This window comes from Chenopodium album, chromosome 2, assembly GCF_948465745.1.
Source record: "Chenopodium album chromosome 2, dcCheAlbu1.1, whole genome shotgun sequence".
Taxonomy (NCBI): Eukaryota; Viridiplantae; Streptophyta; class Magnoliopsida; order Caryophyllales; family Amaranthaceae; genus Chenopodium; species Chenopodium album.
The window spans coordinates 36,401,526-36,418,485 of record NC_137835.1 but is presented as its reverse complement, the minus strand read 5'-3'; positions in this window follow the sequence as shown (position 1 = coordinate 36,418,485).

Genomic DNA, 16,960 nt, shown 5'->3' with positions numbered 1-16,960 from the left:
TGGTTGTAGGTGTCCCGGGTTTCCAGGTCATATTCGTGTTCGGAGGTCCAAGGTTCGAGGCGCAAAACTTGAGCCAACCCATGCTGTCAGCATTATCCTACACCCCACACCTTATCCTCCACCACACACACACCAACAACACAAGCAACTCAATTCCCCTGCTCCCCTCAACAATGTCAAACCCCAACAACACAACTCCACTCACCCATACACTCTTCTCCTGCTTCACCCCGCAACACCACCAACAGCAACATTAACCTCCACCACGCAAACCACCAGCCACAACAACAACAAAACAACCACCAACAACAGCAACGAACACAACACCAACAACACCGGCACTTCGCTGCCCCTGCTCTCTCCCCTCACGCAACTCCCACACCACCGTCACACACTCACCTACACCACCACAGCCCAAACCAGCCTGCAACCCCACAAACACCACACACACCAGCACCAATTCACGCACAGCTGCTGCCACCAACACCGCCACACAGCAGCCGTAACAACCACCAGCCTCCATTCACAATTCATCTTGCCAGCCACCACAACCGCACCCTCCTATTTCCCTCAACCAATTGCAGCCGCACCATCACCCTCACAACTGCTCCAATTTGCAACACCCTGTTGCCTCCTTCCACCACAAATCAGCCACCAATTGCAACCCCAAATCGCCCAAGCAACATCCCCAATTTAGAGCAATTCACAAATTAATCAAGTTCGAGCAAATCAATGAGGGTTCGGCCGAACGTCGAGTCAGAGACTTTGGGGGTTTTGTTATTCGAAGAGGAGTGGTTGAACATACCTATGGTTCGACCGAACCAACCCCGTAGTTTGGCCGCACCAACCCGTGGTTCGACCGAACCACTTCACGAGCTTCTCACGCGAGTTTTAATGAAAATTGAACGGCCTTGATTGATTGCTGGTTGATGAAGATGTTGGTGATGATTTTGAGCCATTGATGATGGTTGTTCGATGATGATGATGGAGCAGCCATGAATATCGAAGAAGAAATGGGGGTAGCTGATTGTTTTGGTGGGGATTTGTGGGTTTAGTTTATTATTTCATTTTTTTTTCTTTTAGTTTTATTATTATTTCTTTGTTTTCTTTTCTCTTTTCTTATTTTCTTTCTTTTATTTTTATTTTTATTTTAGTTTCTGATTTTTTTTTGTTTTTAGATTAGATTTTCTCATATGGACGTGTTTGTGTTCCTCGCTAGGTACACAACTTGATATACTCTTGCGCATTGGTGATGATCAAGAATCAAGGAAATGTGCCTCAACTTACCTATCATGTGGAATTCAAGCCTTATTTGTAGAGATTATGGCTCATATGAGGTTATTTCGGGTTTTTTGTGTGATTTTGCATTTATCCCATATCCGGTAATATACTTCTTTTCCCTCTTTCTCATACTTATTGTGACTTGAAGATCATGTGTTGGTAATGTTGGATTAATTATTCCTTGTTTTCCCCTCCTTGGTTTCATTGATAGTGATTTGAGAGCTTGGTTTCATTCAAGCTTGGGGGACGGTATTCTATCATGTTTGGTGGGATGTTGATTCATATATGCCATGCACGTGAGTATGTGCATTTCCATGTTTTTCATGCTTTTGGAAAATCCAAAAAGATTTTTGTTTACTTCAAGGAAAGTTTAGCAAAATTGTGTTTTGTTTATTCTTAATTGGACATTATATCTTTTGGATTTGTTTACTCTTGAATGCCTTTCTTCCTAAGTGATTAATGTGTGCACGATTTGAGAGTGTCATTGGTTGACTCTAGGAAATTACATGCTAAGGTAGCTGGGTTAAGAACTTTTAGGAATCCATGAAGCCTTAGTTCGCGGGTATGTGGTAAGATGGTGTTGCTCTCTATAGTGGATTTGGCACCCTTAGTTGGTATTTTCTTAGTTATAATCCCGTGTGAGGTAACATTGTTCTAGCCTTCATCACTTTGTTGTGTGGCGCATTTGGATCCTTAGCTATGCATGTCTTGATCCTTGTTTTGACTTATAGCTCCCAAGATCGTGACCGAAGCACTCTAGGGGAGGAAAAGGGCACTTCTTTCTCATTTTTTTTTTCTTTATCTTCTTTTTGTTTTGTTACAAATTTGATTTTGTATTTTGCATAAACCAACTTGCTAACCAATTTGAGCTGATGTTTCCCGCTCTTGTTTAAACCATGTTACAAACCTAAATGGCCTATGTTAACCAACCCTTATAGTTAGTGAAGCATTGGCATGTGAGGTTTGAGTTTTGAGAATGTTGATCATAAACAAGAAGCACTTTGAGATTTGGTTAGAGTTGAACTTGTAAAGAATGAGGCAAATTTATGAAAATCAAGTGAAGTTTCAAGAAAAAGCCGTCCAAAGTTAAAAAGGCAAGGACAATGAATAAAGTAAAAAAAAAAAAAAAAAAGAAAGAAAAAAATTGGAAAAGAAACAAAAGAACAAAAATATTTTCGATGGTTTCGTTTTCTTCCCTAGTTTAAGCATTGAGGACAATGCTTTGTTCAAGCTTGGGGGAATTAATCGTTCCTTCATTTTGTATATTTTGTGTGTTTGTGTTGAATAAGCTTGGGGGAATGGCATTTTTGGTATTTTTGTTTGATATTTAGTGACTTCTTTAGTTGTTTTTGAGTGTCGGCCGCACTTTTTGCTTCACTTAGGAAATATCACCAAATTTTAAATTTTAAATTTTTACCCCGCCTTAACCCTTAGCCCTACGCTACAACCAATAAAAAGACCCTTGGACTCTAGTGGGTTAGTTCAAAAGAACGGTGGAGGGAGATAGACTTCAAACCTATGGAAAGAGTATGCATAGTTCAAACGTCGGGATTACGTTCTCAAAGTTTTTCATTTCTTTATCTTTTTCCGGTTCCTTCGTGGAATCTTGAGAAGCTAGCTTAAGGGTTAATTTGAAGCTAGTGGAGAGAACGTGGCCCGATTGGTTGGGGCTAGGGTGGATTGAGTCCTAAGTAGTTCTCTATTCTTAGCATGTCTTATGTTTCAATCAACCATTGACATCTTGGAACGTGCATACATTTGTCTATTTAGAAAGGTTTGTATTCACTAGTACTTGTCCCTATCTCTTGTCCATATATGAACTTGTGTTTTGCTCTTTGTTTTCATGTTTCTTTTTTCTTTTTCTTTTGTTGCCTTGCTTTGGTTTTTGTCAAGAGTTGTGGGTTAAGCTCTTAGGAAACCCTCACGAGACCTCACTCGTCCTCATAAGCGACTTTGGGGTTTTAAGGGCTTGTTGTAGCTAAAAACAACCGTGATTCCTACGACAGTGAGTTAGTGTACATTCTTTCTCCTTGTTTCTATTTTGTTTCTTTTGCTTTCAATAATTCCATCTTGTTCTCTTTTGCCTTAGCTTTGCTCGAGGACGAGCAAAGGTTTAGCTTGGGGGAATTTGATAAGTGACATTTATGTCACTCCTAGGGGTAGTGTTTAGGTTATTTTCGTGTTTATTTTTCCCTTATTTTTCCTTTTATTCTCTTGTTTTCTCTTTAATAAAGTTTCTAGTTTATTTTGGTAATTTTGGAGTGTTTTGGTTTAATTTCTTTATTTTATTAGTTTTAGTCTATTTTCGTATTTTATTTTACTTTATTTGCTTGTATAGTTTTATTTAATTTTTATTAGTTTAGTGTTATTTATCTTATTTTATTTTACTTTATTTTACCTTTATTTTATTTTATTTTATTTTATCTCTTAGTAATACCCTCGAGTTTTTGGTTGTAGGTGTCCCGGGTTTCAAGGTCATATTCGTGTTCGGAGGTCCAAGGTTCGAGGCGCAAAACTTGAGCCAACCCATGCTGCCAGCATTATCCTACACCCCACACCTTATCCTCCACCACACACACACCAACAACACAAGCAGCTCAATTCCCCTGCTCCCCTCAACAATGCCAAACCCCAACAACACAACTCCACTCACCCATACACTCTTTCCCTGCTTCACCCCGCAACACCACCAACAGCAACATTAACCTCCACCACGCAAACCACCAGCCACAACAACAACAAAACAACCACCAACAACAGCAACGAACACAACACCAACAACACCAGCACTTCGCTGCCCCTGCTCTCTCCCCTCACGCAACTCCCACACCACCGTCACACACTCACCTACACCACCACAGCCCAAACCAGCCTGCAACCCCACAAACACCACACACACCAGCACCAATTCACGCACAGCTGCTGCCACCAACACCGCCACACAGCAGCCGTAACAACCACCAGCCTCCATTCACAATTCATCTTGCCAGCCACCACAACCGCACCCTCCTATTTCCCTCAACCAATTGCAGCCGCACCATCACCCTCACAACTGCTCCAATTTGCAACACCCTGTTGCCTCCTTCCACCACAAATCAGCCACCAATTGCAACCCCAAATCGCCCAAGCAACATCCCCAATTTAGAGCAATTCACAAATTAATCAAGTTCGAGCAAATCAATGAGGGTTCGGCCGAACGTCGAGTCAGAGACTTTGGGGGTTTTGTTATTCGAAGAGGAGTGGTTGAACATACCCATGGTTCGACCGAACCAACCCCGTAGTTTGGCCGCACCAACCCGTGGTTCGACCGAACCACTTCACGAGCTTCTCACGCGAGTTTTAATGAAAATTGAACGGCCTTGATTGATTGCTGGTTGATGAAGATGTTGGTGATGATTTTGAGCCATTGATGATGGTTGTTCGATGATGATGATGGAGCAGCCATGAATATCGAAGAAGAAATGGGGGTAGCTGATTGTTTTGGTGGGGATTTGTGGGTTTAGTTTATTATTTCATTTTTTTTCTTTTATTTTTATTATTATTTCTTTGTTTTCTTTTCTCTTTTCTTATTTTCTTTCTTTTATTTTTATTTTTATTTTAGTTTCTTATTTTTTTTTGTTTTTAGATTAGATTTTCTCATATGGACGTGTTTGTGTTCCTCGCTAGGTACTAGCTTAATTGTCGATAACATTTGGTGGTGTTTATCCCCTATTCCGGACTAGCTTAATTGTCGATAACATTTGGTGGTGTTTATCCGTTCTCTGTGGTTCGACCCCTATGCTTGCCTTATACTCGTATTAGGTTTGTTTAGGTTGTATAAATTGTATTTGATCTAGGGATAGACAATTGACGACGCGTCTATTGCCTTGTCAGTGCACTTGCAAGAAGACCAAAGAATATCAAGCATGCAAAGACTTTAATCACCATTAACATAACCCCAACATTATAAGCATGAACAATTAGCAACTACACCATCCCCACACCCTTGGCTAGGTGACTACTCACAAATCATATTGAAAACAATATCAATCATCAAATCAATAAGCATCAACATGATTAATAAGCAAAGAAGAAAAATCAAAGCAAATAAGCAAAATAAAAAACAAAGGTAGAGAATCCTAACCTAAACCTAGAGAGAGAAGCTCTCCTATAACTAATTAGAGAGTAGAATAGATAGTTATTGAATGTTTGTTTTTCTCTAATTACCCCAAAAATGGGTATTTATACTAACTTAATAAAACTAGGAAAAATAGAAAAAAGAAGGAAATAAAAAGAAAATAAAAGAGAAAAGAAATAAAAGAGAAAAGAAATAAGAAAAGGAAAAGCAAAAGAAATAAAAATAAAAGAAAGAGATAAATAAACCCACAAATCCCCCAAAAACCATCAGACCCCCATTTCCCCTTCTTCGAAAATTATGGCTACTGCTATCATCATCATCGAACAACCATCATCAATGGCTCAAATCACTTTATCAAAACACCATCATCACCGACATCTTCATCAACCAGCAATCAATCAAGGCCGTTCAATTTTCATTAAAAATCGCGTGAGAAGCTCGTGAAGTGGTTCGGTCGAACCACTGGTAGGTGCGGCCGAACTACGGGGTTGGTTCGGTCGAACCATGGGTGTGTTTGACCACTCCTCTTCGAATAACAAAACCTTCAAAGTCTCTGACTTGTACTTCGACCGAACCCTCAACGGTTTGCTCGAACCTTGAGAATTTGCTAATTGCTTTGATTTTTGGTCGTTGCTTGTGCGAATTGGTGGTTTGATGTGGCGCAAAGTGCTGCTGCTGGTGATTGTTACGAGTGCGGCTGATTGTGGGTGTAAATTGGGGCGGTGGTGAAGTTGGTTGTTGCGGTTTGGGCTAGTGGAGATGCGGCTGCAATTGGGTGATGGTGGTAGGCGTGGGAGGCGCAGCAACTGCTGCGGGTTGCTGCTATAGTAGCTGTTGTAGTGGTGATTGCTGGTGGTCAGGTGCGTGTGAGTGGAAGTAAAAGGAGCAGGGGATGTTGATTGGTTTTGGTGGGCTGATGTGTGTGTCGATTTGGGTGGCTAAAGGTGGAGATGTGCGTGTGATTGTTACGGCTGCTGTGTGGTGGTGTTGGTGGCAGCAGCTGTTGGTTGAAGGTTGGACTGGTGGTGAGTGGTGTTGTTGGTGGTGAGGCTGGAATGCGTGGTGGTTGATGCGTGAGTGAAGGAGAGGGAGCAGGGGAGTGAGATGTTGTTGCTTGGGGTGGTGTAGGATAGTGAAGGGTGTGGTGATGGTTAAAATTGGGCAGCAACTTTGGGGCTTGAAAGCTTCTTGGATTGACACCTTTGACTCGAGCCTCCGACCTCCGAGCACGATCCTACACAACCAAATAAAAACAAGGGAGAATCGGGACAAAGATAAAATAAAATAAAATGAAAATAAACCAAGGACGAAATAAAACAAAACCACGACAAATAGAATAAAATAAATAAAATAGAAATAAATAAAATAAAATAGAAAATAAGAGACATAAAACTAAACTAAAAATAATTAAAACTACGCAAGCTAATAAAATAAAATAAAATACGAAAATAGACTAAAACTAATAAAATAAAGAAAATAAACTAAAATGCTCCAAAATCACCAAAATAACTAGAAACTTTATTAAAGAGAAAACAAAAGAATAAAAGGAAAATAAGGGAAAATAAACACGGAAAAGACTCTAAAACTACTCCTTAGGAGTGACATAAATGTCACTCATCAGAAAGAAACTTGAATGTGATGCGGGCATAGATCGGAGCATTAAGACCAATGAATTCTTCCAACCCCAAATTTTGAGCTAAGAATCTCACATCTTCATCAATTCCTAATGATGTTGTTGCCGATGCATTATAGAATCAAGTTGATAGAAGTTTCCTAGATTAAACACGAATGAAATTATCCCAATGCTCTTTCTTGGTAAACTCGATGCCACAAGTCTCTTTGACATTAGGAGGAGGTGGCACAACCTCCCTAAAATTAGAACTCCGTGCCCTCTTGGCCCGGCAAAGATGTGCCATCTACTCACAAGCAAACAAGAGCTAGGTTAAAAATTATGAAAGAAATGATGCGCAAAGATGGTGCATATCAAGAGCAAATAAAATAAAGGCCACCATTATTATGGAAAGAGCAAATTATCACACCACAAGTGTAAAAATACACTTGATCAATAATACTAGCAAGAATTTACGAACTACAAAAGAGCACGAAGAGCAACAACATTCTAAAAAATCATCTAAAACCTATCAATATGAACATCATCGCTACTAAAAATTATAACATGTCCAACAATGATAGTACCAATATAGTGGTTGTTCAAGCAACATCAAGCATGACAAGTTCAAATATATCATTAATCATCATCAACACAAATATTGGAGGTAAGAATTAATATGAAAGTCCCATTGATGAAAGTACAAAAACAAGTCAAATCCCTCATGAAAAACTAAGGTAGAAAATTTATCAAGAAAACCAAAAGAAATGAAGAAATCATACCTTGAATAGGTGAGAAATTCTAATGAAATGGAACAAATAGCACAATCACACACTATCAATCCAAATTTTCAAACTCAAAACCCCAATCAAATAATACCCAAAAATCCCAACTTTTGGAGAGAGAAATTTACAAGGAACTGTAAAATTTGAGATTTAGAGTAATAATAAAAAAAAATGAAGTGAAAAATGATGATAATATAATGATAAAATGGCAGCAAGATGATGATGATGTTAGAACACAACAAGAGAAATGAAGTAAGAAAATGGAGAAACAGATATAAATGAAAATGGTGCGCTTAAAAGAAGAGGGCAGCAGGGGGTGCGCGCCCGCATGGCTAGGCAGCGCAACTGCGCCATGGTCACGCCCTCCTAGGTCTACTGCTCCTCCAAAACTCTCTTGTGTGCACAATTATGGGCACAAGCTATATGCCCATGATGAACACGAGACTAGGTATTCTCTAAACACCTTGACGGTGGGTTCAACACTATCATTTCATGAACCCACCATTTCAAACCCAGCAAGCTTAAATTCTTACATATGCCTCCAAGTCCTCATATTGAACACTGCATCCTCAAATTTGGTACAAAAATTGTTGGAAATCTTACTTCCATCCAATAAAAAAAACCCTAAAACACAATCAAGAAATAAATCAATTAGATGAAAAGCATCAAAGAGGAAAAATAAAATCAAAGAAAATAGAAAAGAAAGTTAGGAATTCGGGTTGCCTCCCGAGAAGCGTTTGTTTAACGTCACTAGCTTGATGTTCTCCACCATTAAAGGTGGGTCATTGTAGACACCCATTTGTGTCTCCCCAAAACCAAACCCGGTGATAAATACCGTTCACGTCGGATCATAATCGAGTAAAGTGAAAGTGTGGAAAGTCTAGTGTTGCGGTTAGTTTTTTATTAAATTCTTTCTTTTTGTTTTCAAAAACATATTTTATGAAAATAGCCAATCCAGTTTATTTTGGTCTATGAAAAGGGTCCAATAATAGTGTAATTGGATTGGGCTCGAAAAGAGCTTTCCAACAATATATTATAAGCCCAATTCCGATGAATAATGAGGAAGTTATGGCCAAAAATTACTAAACTGGGCCCGATTTGATCTTTTTATGCGACCCAATGATCTAGAGGATAGCCTATTATGAATTATCATTGTAATGCAATTAGGATTGATTGTAGTTTTCTAGAATCTTCTAGAAGGTTCTTTTGAATCCTAATGTGATTACGATTGATAATTAAGTTTTAAGAGTTTTATTTGGAATAAAAGAAGTGTTTTGAACAAAGTTACAATTTTATCCTTCGTATGGACTTTTGCGCTTAATTTTATAAAAAAATAGAAAACGTGTAAGAAAAATCTCCCGCATCGTCGAACGTCTGGCTGTCGCCTCGCGACAGGGGCAGTTGTGGCGACAGCGGTGTGTTTTATTCCTTTGCAAACTCCAATTCTTTTTTATCAAATCCAGACTATTTTCATTATAAATAGCGTCCTTAGACCTCCGTTTTTAATCATCAATTCTCATTAATTCTCCATTTAATTCTCATCAACTCTCATCAAGAATTCTGCTTTTACAAACAAAATTCTGCTTGATACTCTCTCTCTCTTTTTCTAAACAACCCTTTTACAAACAAAATTCTGCATTCACGAGATCAAGACACACCTAGCCAAATTCGAAGTTGTCTTCCCCCTAGACGTGAAAGGTTTGGTATTTCTGAGGCTTTGGTCCAAATTTGTATTTTAATTATTTAATTTAATTGTTTAATCTTATATTTTCCTTGAAGTTACTAACGTGAGTATTTTGTTATTAGAAAGAGGTACGAGGAATCCAAGTAAGTTCTTTAATTGTTTAATTGATATTTTTATTGTTATTTTGATTTCTAGTATCATGTTAGGATGTTTTATTGCTTCCTAGTATCATGTTTAGGGTAACAACTAAAAATTCCTAGCTAATATCAAGTATGATTGTTGTGATGTTTCCTATTTCTTTCTTAATAGTATGTTAGTATCATGTTAGGGTTAAAGCTTGGATTTTTATTGTTTAGTGACATGCTAGGGTTTGTTATTAATCTTGTTAGTATCATGCCTAGGATATTGCTAATAATATTATTCTTTATAATGATTATGATTATTGTTATAATTATTACACTAGTAGAAAAATACAAAAAGGCAACCCCCTAATGGCACCGGTTCAAGCCAAACCGGTGCCAAAAACCGGCCTAAAATTGGGCGGGATTTATACATTGATAAAAGGCACCGGTTCAACTCAAACCGGTGCCAAAAATTAAAAAAAAGCACCGGTTTGAACCGGTGCCTTTGTGAACCGGTGGTTTTTTTAAAAAAAAAAATAAGCGGCCCTTTTCTCTCCTTTCTTCCCCCTTCCTTTCTTCCTCCTTTCCTTAACATTTCTTTTCATTTTCCCTCCACGACCACTGTTTCATTCGACTCAAACCCAGAAAACCCGAACCTAGCCTCCGTCCCCTCCTTTTCCCTCCACCACTGCTGCCACCTTGAACACCACCTTGGCTCCTCTTCTCTGATGTTTATCTGAAGCCGCGCCTCCAGATTAAGGGTCCGTCCTCTGCTGTTCTCCTCTTCTCTTCTCCTCTTCTCTTCTTTGCTCGTGTCCTCTGCTATTCGAAGACGCCGCGCCGCCGCCCTGAATCTCGCCGCCGCGCCACCGCACCACCTTCAACGGCTGCTCCTCCATCTCTGCTGTTCGAAGAAGCCGCGCCTCCTCTGTTGTTCTCCTCTTCTCTTCTCCTCTTCTCTTCTTTGCTCGTGTCCTCTGGAGCTGTTCGAAGACGCCGCGCCGCCGCCCTGAACATCGCCGCCGCGCCACCGCACCACCTTCCACGGCTGCTCCTCCATCTCTCCTTCCCTTCAAGGTACATTAAACCACAATTTGAGTTTTCTAGGTTTAATTTTTTTTCTTTATTCACAATTATTTTATCAATTATGTACTTTTATTAATTTCTTTTGCTTGTTGAAGAATTGTTAAGAAAATTCAAATTTAGGTTTAAATATAATTTTACTTCAATTTTTAGCAATTTCTGGTTTTTTTATTGAGAAATTGTGAAATTATTACAAATTAGTCAAGTTTGAAACTCAATTAATTGGATTTCATTATGTTTTAATGGTTAATTTAATGTGTTTTGGTGGATAATTTTGAAATAATTATAGAATATATATTAACCTTGGTACTTAAATAGGTGAAATTTGGTATGTTACTTTTAATGGTTAATTTGAAGTTGTTTTGATAGATTATTTTGAATAAGTTAGAGATTAGTGAACTTTGTTATTAAATTAGTTGAATTTTGGAATGTTTAAATGGTTAATATTAAGTTGTTTTGATGGGTATATTTGAATAAATTTGAGATTAGTAACCTTGCTTGTTACTAAAGTAGATGAATTTTGGAATGGGTGAATGGTTACTTTTAAGTTGTTTTGATGGGTAATTTTTAAAAAATTAGAGATTAGTTATTCGATGGGTATATTTGAATAATTATGTTTATTATGTTGCTTGATGTTTATAGATATTGTTATTGCTTGATCACCCCTTTTATGCATGTTTAAAGGGAATTTGTACTTGTAATTACGCTTAATAAGATAATTAATAATCTTGTTTAGGTTAATTTGATTATAATTCAAGTGATCAACAATAATAGATTTATTTGTGCATTAATATTCAACCAACATAGATAAAAAAGTTTAGGGAAAACCTATTGATTGCATGTTAGTCAGAAAGCGCAGTTGAATATAAGAAGAATAAAGTAGAGGCCTATTATTAGGGCAGGTTCATTCTCTTTTAAATTGGATTTGTACCTTCATCCCCGAACTTCCAGTTTTTGTTCAAGACATATTGGAGTTGACGATCTCTTGGATCGTTAAGGGGTGTAACCTTCACCTTGTGAACGGTTTACAAGTTCCTAAAACTTGTTGGCAACTCTTTTGCTCTAGCTTCCTTCCCTTTGGACGCCACCGTACTTAAGGTTATGATCACAGTGGGGTTCAAGTTTGGGGTAATGCTTGAAATATTTCCTACAATTTTTGGCGACTCCACTGGGGAGGATTTCTATTTTAATTCATGAAATTTATTTCGGCAATGATTTAGAATGAGTGGATGAGACTAGAAAAGTTCTAAGTATTTCATGTGCGTAATTTCGATTAGCATTATTGTCATATGCAGAAAAAAAGGTTCTCATTGGAATGACCATCCGTAATGAGTCAAAACATAGGATATTTACATGTAGGAAATTTGAGGAATATCTTTCACAACTAGAAAATTCTAAGAACACAGACAATTGATGAGGCATGTAGGAACTAGCGTCTAGAAAACAGAGCCTCGCCGAAGATATGGCTCTATCGCCGAGCGAAAATTCTGTCGCCAGGCGACAGGGCTCATACCTTGGCGACAGTCTTTGTTGGCTGGTGTTGCGTTCTTCCAATACCGAGCCAGAAATCTGCCTTCTTGTTTCGACCAGTTCTAGCACTGTTGGCTCGATTCTACTTCCTGATTGAGGTTTTCTCACTTTTTTGAAACCTATATGTGTTCTTCATATGGACAAACCCTCTGGGAATTCATGCTCCATCTACCTGATTGAACTCTCTGAACAACAAAGGGTACATTCGAAAATGTTGAATTAACCAAACCATGGAAGCGAGTTTAAATCGCGAGATCCCATCCACACGCGCCAACCCTTCCAAAGGTAAGGCTTTCGCGCGGTGCATCCGAACTCATAACCGTGGACCCTCTTTGACTAACCTATATCCCAAACTTTAGAGAACTAGAGCCATGGTTAGGTTGCAAACTCATTGCATGATATTGTGCCTACTTGACTACTTGTGCATTATTTGTTGTGCATACTATATGTGTTTTTCCTAACCATTTGTTTGACTTGTGTTTAAGCCTAAATAAACTAATTAATGACTAAAAGGACTTTTCATGATTAATTAATTAATTAAAGTTTAAGAAATTAATCAGAACTGAATAAGTACGACTTTAGGCCTGTCCCGTATAGTAAAAATACTGAAACCAGTCCTTGATTAATGTTCCATTAATGGCGCAAAAATTTGGGCTGCAGCGCCAAACGCTGCTGTGCCACGCCGTGCGACAACTCTGTCGTCTTATGCTGCACTGGAGTGTGCGGCGATAGTCATGTTGCTTTGATGACAGTTCAGATTCTTGCTCGAGTCATCACGACGAGTCTAATTAAACATTTTATTAATCAGTTTGGTTATTTTGTTAATGGCAGTAACCTTATTTAGTCCTTAATTGAGTCTAAACACTTAGTCCCATGGTCTTACACAAGAGTCAAAGCATGTCACTTGCACTCACAAATAAAGCACACACTAATATGTATGTACACTTTGACCATGTCTAGAGAGTCTTGTATGCGCGTGTTTTCTGTCATTTTTTAGGGGGGTAAGTCGGATATTAATCCTCCAATTAAACCACTTGTTTGAACCCATATACTTGATTCCCAAAAATATGCACCCTATTTTTGCCTTTTTCTTTTTCTTTATAAACCCGTAAAGCCAAAATCAATTTGTGTCAAGTCATTAAAACAAATAAAATGGTTTAATTTACAGTGCATGGTCAAGAAAGGAAGGGCGTTTAATAAGAAACAACCTTTTCGTTCAAGTACAACTTTTTGATAAACCAGTCAGTAGGAAAAGAAAAGCTAAGAAGATAATGGCGAGTCAAGAAGAAGTTAATGAGATCAAGAAGCAAATGGCTGGTGTTACTGAGATGCTAAAGACCTTAACCATCAAAATCAATGACCCTATTTAGCACCAACAAATGGAGCTGATACAAGAGAGCTAGAGTAAGATATCTAATGACTACAGGTTCCAGGGCATTAGCGCACAAGGAGTCTCGGTGGACAAGGAGCTTCTTCCGCAGATGTTCAATGCCAACGACATCCCAAATTTCAAGGCAACTGATAACCCTTATCTTCATTTAAGAGCCTTTGAGACTATAATGAATATTAAGGGGATTGATAGGAAAGTATTTCATTCTTTATTTTCTCTATCTCTTGAAACCGTTTTCCAACAATGGTTCTTTTCCCTTGATAAAGGGAAAACCTATACTTGGGAATCTATTGTAAACGCTTTTATTGATAGATATAAATGCAATATTCAAGTTGAAATTGATCATAGAGAACTTGAAATAGTTAAACAAAAAGAGAATGAAGGCTTCACTTCTTTCTTTAATAAATGGAGAGAAACTTCTGCTAGGATGATTGAAGTATTAAGTGAAAAGAAATATGTAAGGATGTTCATTAAGAATCTCCAAGAAAAGTACTCCAAAAATCTTAAGTACCAAAACAACTTACATACTTTCAAGGCCGTCTATGATATTGGAATTAACATTGAAGACGACCTTGCTAAACAAAAAGCTGCTAATAATAATAACTCCACAGTGGCTGGAAAGGTAAGAAGAACGACAATCTTTCTTCTTCTAAAACCACCCACTCAAATGATGTTAACACCTTTAATTTGAGTGAAGTCCTTGCCATGAACAACCAAGGACAAAAGAAACCATTTAGGAGGAACTTTACTCCTATTGGTATGAGTTATAACACCGTGTTCGACCGGCTGAATGCAAAAGGTCTTATAGCTCGCATTGGACTATTCGGGGATCCACCTGTTGAAAAGAGGACAGCTAACTGGAACCCCAACGCATATTGCAAATATCACCAAGGCAAGGGCCATCTCACTAAGAACTGTTGGAAGCTTAAGGAAGCTATCCAAGACTTGATTGACAGCAATAAGCTTCCAATGCCCCCTCCAAGCAAGAAGCCAAGCACTAAAAATGCACTTCTATCTGGTTCTTTGGCTATCTCTGATGAGGAAAACCATGTCGATCCTTCATCCCTCATCAAACCTGTTGAAGAAATTCATGCTATCAAATAAGAGGAGGAAACCTTTTTCGATGCCATGAGTGATTTCCCTTCTGGACAAGAACCTGCAAGTAAGGAAGAAGTATGGATTCTCATACGATCGATGTGAGAGGGAATAGACTTGTTGCATGAAGCTATTGAATTCGCGAAGAAGGAAGAAAAGGTGGTTCAAAGCAAGCATGTTAAAGTTCCACCTATGGAGAAGAAGCCATTTCCTCTCCATGTAATTGACACAACCAAGAGGAGTAATAAGCCTTACACTCCAATTGGGACTTCTTACACTAAAATGTTAAAAATGCTCTCCGAGAGTGGCAAGGTTAAGCCTCTCGAACCGAGACCATTTGATTCGTTAAAGAGGACACATAGGTTCTACTATCCATATCATCATACCATTGAGAATTGTTTTAAATTTCAAAGATTTGATTCAAAAGTTTATTGATGACAAGAAGTTAGTTCAAATCCCAAAAGAACAAGATATTAGTATCAATGAGGTTTAGGACAACGATGACAAAGACATCTATCTTAAGGATAAGGAAGAACCTCCACTTTTAGTCATATATCCAATATGTGATTTTTGGGATGAAGAAGATTCACCCATAGACGTCCTCACAAGATAAGGGAGAATGCAACCTCCCATCTCTACACAACCTATTCCTACCGTACAACAAGTTCCCATACAAATTATACAGGACAATGATGTTGTCAAACAATTCAAGAAGACTAATGTCGAAATGAATGTATGAAAACTTCTAGCTACATCCCGAGAACATAGGTTGGCGGTAATGAACGCCTTGGACAAGATACGGATAGATTCTGAAACCACACCTGAGGGGTTGACTAACTTTCTCATGAGTGATCTCCCTAGTCCTATTAACTTGATCACCATTTCTTACAAGGATTTACCTCGGGAAGGTGACAAGCATTACAAGGCTCTAAACCTCACAGTAGTCTGCAAGAGGATGAATGTCCCAATGACTCTTGTAGATAATGGATCGACAATCAATGTCTGTCCACTTAGAACTGCGAGAATTTTAGGAATAAGGGATGAGGACTTAACCCCGTCAACACAAGGAATAAGAGCCTACGACAACATTCGTCGCCAAGCTCTTGGAAAGATTACCATGAACGTAACGGTGGGAGCAATAGAACATGCCACTACCTTCCAAGTAGTAGATTTTAAAGCTGCCTTCAACTTATTGTTGGGACGCCCTTGGATTCATGACCTTAAGGCCTTCCCTTCATCCCTTCATCAGCAAGTAAAGGCTATAGTTGGAGGGATTCCTATTACAATTGATGCTTCACCTATGAGGATTAAAGCTACTGAAAATTCGATTGTTAATGTGGAGCACGATGAGAGTGATGAATATTTGTGGGGCTTTAATGAAGAGGTCTCCTTAATCGAGGAAGATGAATGGACCCCTCTTTTCCATAACCCCCACTCTAATATGACGGTAAATTCTATTCTCAAGAGACAGGGACACTTTCCGGGAATGACTCTAGGAATGAAAAAGGAGATAGAAAAACAAATGGAATTACCTGGCCTCCCTAAGTTAGATACTTTCGGACTTGGTTTCGAACCGACTCTAGAAGATCTAAAGCGAGCCCAGAAAAAGTCTAAGGTGCATAGGAACGCTCACACCCAAAAGAAAGCAATCCCAATGGACCAATATCCTCTTACTCTAAATGGACATTTTATAAGAGAAGGAGAGGACTATCCATGCTATGAATTTCCCAACCCCTTTGTTGTAAATGGTATAAGGCAACCGGGGTCCGAAATCTTTCTGGATTGTTACTTTCTAGATGAGATCCCAACTTCTATCCATAAGAAGAAAGCACCCCCCATGCTTTGACTTTAAAGTCATGGGACTCCTCTTTGGGAGCGTGAAGGATGAGCCAAAGTATATGGAGGATAACTCCTCGCTCATTCAAATAGTTCTACAAAGCAAGAATTTTGACCCTACAAAACTCATCACTCCAGTAGAGGGTTTAGTGCAAGGATGGCGCAAGACGGTCAAGGTGACTACTCTAAGTGAAAGAAAAATATTAATAACAACAGGACAAGGACCAATGTTTGAAGAGTGGTCTGAGTCAGAGTCAAAGTCAGAGTATTTCCTTGTAGAGTATTCTAAGTCCTTAGCTGTAGCACCTCTTTCTTCTTCTCCTTATTCTATTTTAGCATCTACTCCTAGGATATTTAGCAATCAAGTCCCTGAGGACATTTCTTTATTCGATGTAATGATTTTTGAATTCAATAACATGTCTTCTTCC